Consider the following 5,130-nt stretch of genomic DNA (forward strand, 5'->3'; position numbering starts at 1 on the left):
TCAGCCTATTTAAAAGTAGTCACTGTGCTGTTTGGTACCATTGTGTGCACCACACTGAACATGGACCAGAGAAAGCAAAGGAGAGAGTTGTCTGAGGAGATCAGAAAGAAAATAATAGACGAGCATGGTAAAGGTAAAGGCTACAAGACCATCTCCAAGCAGCTTGATGTTCCTGTGACAACAGTTGCAAATATTATTAAGAAGTTTAAGGTCCATGGAACTGTAGCCAACCTCCCTGGGCGCAGCCGCAAGAGGAAAATCGACCCCAGAGTGAACAGAAGGATAGTGCGAATGGTAGAAAAAGAACCAAGGATAACTGCCAAAGAGATACAAGCTGAACTCCAAGGTGAAGGTACGTCAGTTTCTGATCGCACCATCCGTCGCTTTTTGAGCGAAAGTGGGCTCCATGGAAGAAGACCCAGGAGGACTCCACTTTTGAAAGAAAAACATAAAAAAGCCAGACTGGAATTTGCTAAAATGCATATTGACAAGCCACAATCCTTCTGGGAGAATGTCCTTTGGACAGATGAGTCAAAACTGGAGCTTTTTGGCAAGTCACATCAGCTCTGTGTTCACAGACGAAAAAATGAAGCTTTCAAAGAAAAGAACACCATACCTACAGTGAAACATGGAGGAGGCTCGGTTATGTTTTGGGGCTGCTTTGCTGCGCCTGGCACAGGTTGCCTTGAATCTGTGCAGGGCACAATGAAATCTCAAGACTATCAAGGCATTCTGGAGCGAAACGTACTGCCCAGTGTCAGAAAGCTCTGTCTCAGTCGCAGGTCATGGGTCCTCCAACAGGATAATGACCCAAAACACACAGCTAAAAGCACCCAAGAATGGATAAGAACAAAACATTGGACTATTCTGAAGTGGCCATCTATGAGTCCTGATCTGAATCCTATCGAACATCTATGGAAAGAGCTGAAACTTGCAGTCTGGAGAAGGCACCCATCAAACCTGAGACAGCTGGAGCAGTTTGCTCAGGAAGAGTGGGCCAAACTACCTGTTAACAGGTGCAGAAGTCTCATTGAGAGCTACAGAAAACGTTTGATTGCAGTGATTTCCTCTAAAGGTTGTGCAACAAAATACTAGGTTAGCGGTCCCATCATTTTTGTCCATGCCATTTTCATTTGTTTTCTTATTTACAATATTATGTTGAATAAAAAATCAAAAGCAAAGTCTGATTTCTATTAAATATGGAATAAACAATGGCGGATGCCAATTACTTTTGTCAGTTTCAAGTTATTTCAGAGAAAATTGTGCATTCTTCGTTTTTTGTGGAGGGGTACCAAATTTGAGCACGTCTGTAGGTATTTTTCTTAATATAATTTTACTTACATTTTGACAGTCCACTTCAAATTCACACTGGGTGGAGAGGCAGGAAGCCCTATTAAACTCCGTTTCATCTTCACCTGAATTGGAAACCTCTTCATCGGACAGCTGTAAAACAGTAATAATTTAGTGTATAATAAAGTAGATTTTACATTTATTTAAATTCAGAATTCTCATTTTTGCAATCTATTTTTTGGGTGGTTCAAACTACAGTCAGACGTATACCCTTCCCTCATATCAACACAGTTGTAACTTTGTTTATTTTGGTTAGAGGTCTACAATGTAGCAGCCTACTTCAAGTTCAAAGTAGTATAATTGCTTATAGCCACATTGATCTCAGGGGAATCCTCATGCAACTGGTGTTCGAGGCCGCAGGGCGAGTTATATTAAAACATATTTCTACCACGAAAACCATTTGAAATGTACAGTTTTTATCTATAAAACCGGATCATTAAGACATGCTTTAATTTACTCCTTAGAATTAATACTCTCGTAGGGTTAAATGGCATTCCCTTGTGATTTTGTATTGGAGCTATGAAATAGCTGAGCGAGATCCAGGGAAACTGAATTACACTCTTCTGTAAAGCCGATTCACCCATACATAAATAAAGTAAACATCTGAAGCACATTTTTTTTTTAAGTGTCCTATAATATAACTCAATGTATGGGATATCGAATTGCCTTTACACTTCCTTTCAAATAACGAATATAAGAGTAGAATTATCCCTCGGTAACATTATATCCAAAACCTATATTTTTCGGCAGGACAGTTCTCCTCGTGGTTTTCAAGAAGTCCTGTTTCATCACCGAGGAAGAAAACTTGATCAGGTGTTAGGACAGTGTTAAGGGAAGTCTCAGTTGGTTCCTCCTCATTTTCCGTTGAGCAGCCAGGCTGGCTATAAGTACATTCATTTATTTCTATCCCTCTCCTTACTTTTGTCATACGAGGCATATCTTCTTCTGCTTCATGATGTAAGAAACGTTTATGACACCCTCTCCATTTCAATAAAAGTCACCTTATCGGAGAGTAAACTGTCAACAAAAGAGAGAAGTGCTGCTGACTGCCTGCATGGCGCGCGCCCTACTTTTCAAATGTACCTGCACGAGACCAGCAAAGTGACCGTTTGTGTTTGACAGGTGGCTCCCACAGTATTACATACCACTTCATGGAGCAGTAAAGAGATGGAGAAAATGTCATTTGCATTGTTTGATTTTTTTTGAAGAGAATGCGATAGAAATTGGCAAGAAAGAGTGGATTGTAGAATTTGATGAACGTAGTTACAAAAATAATGTAATTGAAACCAAAAATGTTTATGAGATGGTGGACTTAAACCTAGTGGAAAAGGGGACCTTCAAAAGAAAAATCCAAAATGGTTAACCTGTCCATCTTATGTACTGGCAATAGGTAAGACAAAGTGTAATGCTCTATATCAATTTGTCAATCAACTAAAAAGATTAAATAACGCTGAGGAAACTGAAGGTATGGGATGGACACCCTTGCTTACAGTAAACAGTATATATATATATATATATATATATATATATATATATATATATATATATATATATATATATATACAGTGCCTTGCATAAGTATTCACCCCCCTTGGACTTTTCCACATTTTGTAATATTACAACCTGGAATTAAAATGGATTTAATTAGGATTTTTTGTGACTGATCTACACAAAATAGTCCATAATGTCAAAGTGGGGAAAAAAAATCTACATATTTTTCAAAATTATTTACAAATAAAAAACTGTCTTGATTGCATAAGTATTCACCCCCTTTGCTGTGACACCCCTAAATAAGCTCTGGTGCAACCAATTGCCTTCAGAAGTCACATAATTAGTTGAATGGAGTCCACCTGTGTGCAATTAAAGTGTCACATGACCTCAGATTAAATACACCTGTTTCTGGAAGGCCACAGTTTGTTAAAGAGCATATCAAAACAAACAGCATCATGAAGACCAAGGAGCTATCTAAACAATTCTGGGATAAAGTTCTGGAGAAGCACCAATCAGGGTTGGGTTATAAAAAAATATCCCAAACTTTGAACATCCCCCGGAGCACCGTTAAATCCATTATTAAGAAATGGAAAGAATATGGCACAACCGCGACTCTGCTTAGAGAAGGCCGTCCACCAAAATTCAGTGACCAGGTAAGGAGGGCATAAGTCAGAGAAGCAACCAAGAGGTCAATGGTAACTCTGAAGGAGCTGGAGAGATCCACAGCTGAGATGGGAGAAACCGTCCATGGGACAACTATAACCCAGGCGCTCCACAAAGCTGGGCTTTATGGAAGAGTGGCGAGAAGAAAGCCATTTCTGAAAAAAACCCATATCAAATCCTGTTTGGATTTTGCCAAAAGGCATGTGGGAGACACAGCAAACATGTGGAAAAGGGTTCTCTGGTCTAATGAGACCAAAATTGAACTTTTTGGCCTTAGCGCAAAACGCTATGTGTGGCGCAAAGCCAACACTGCTCATCACCCTGAGAACACCATCCCCACGGTGAAGCATGGTGGTGGCAGCATGTTATAACATGTTATGGGGATGCTTTTCATCGGCAGGGACTGGGAAACTGGTCAGGACTGAGGGCAAGATGGATGGAGCCAAATACAGGGAAATTCTAGAGGAAAACCTGTTTCAGTCTGCAAGAGGACCAGTGACTGGGAAGGTTCACCTTCCAGCAGGACAATGACCCTAAACACACAGCCAAAGCTACACTGGAGTGGTTTAAAAACAAGAACCTGAATGTCTTAGAATGGCCCAGTCAAAGCCCAGACATCAATCCGATTGAGAATCTGTGGCAAGACTTGAAAATTGCTGTTCACCAACGGTCCCCATCCAACTTGACAGAGCTTGAGCAATTTTGCCAAGAAGAATGGGCAAAATTTGCAGGATTCAGATGTGCAAAGCTGGTAGAGACTTACCCAAAGCCAAAGGTGCTTCTACCAAGTATTGACTCAGGGGGGTGAATACTTATGCAACCAACAAATGTCTTTTTTTTTGTTTAATTAAACAAAACAAAAAATGTGTCACAATAAAAAATATTTTGCACCTTCAAAGTGTTAAGTATGTTGTGTAAATCAAATGGTAAAAATCCCAATTAAATACATTTTAATTCCAGGTTGTAACACTACAAAATGTGGAAAAGTCCAAGGGGGGTGAATACTTATGCAAGGCACTGTATATATATTGTGACATTTACTTTTTTTGTTTTAATGAACTAGCCTACATACTAAACAGTGAACATACAATCAATACTGCTGTATAATCATAACTCTTACTCTAAGTTACTGAGGTAAAATTATACCTAATTCTCTCAGAACACTACCTTCACTTTAAAAGCTGTTATTACTACTTTGTATGGTATTTTCGTATTACTATTGATATCTATAGTAACATACAAATCAAGGCTATTTTCACCTTAGTACGAGAACATTATGGGGTACCATGTTTCCGTTACAAGGTGTATAAAGACCCACTGTTGAATTTTAACCAGTGTAGGCACAGTATAAATATGATTAAATATGAACTATTTTTTAGGGGACTGGCAGACTGTTTCACAAAAAGCAAAGTGTATACTTAATTATGAAAAGGAGGAAACCCCTTCCAAGTGTAAGCGGGATAAATGCCGGGACCAAAACAACTATCATGACAATGATAGAAATACTTTAATGTGGCCTAATATTTATTTTTAAGAATGTGAAGTGCAGACTAATCTAATCATAACTATATAATATAACGCATTTAGTCATAAATACTACAAATAATAAAATAAAATATAAAAATA

This window comes from Acipenser ruthenus, unplaced genomic scaffold (assembly GCF_902713425.1).
Source record: "Acipenser ruthenus unplaced genomic scaffold, fAciRut3.2 maternal haplotype, whole genome shotgun sequence".
NCBI lineage: Eukaryota > Metazoa > Chordata > Actinopteri > Acipenseriformes > Acipenseridae > Acipenser > Acipenser ruthenus.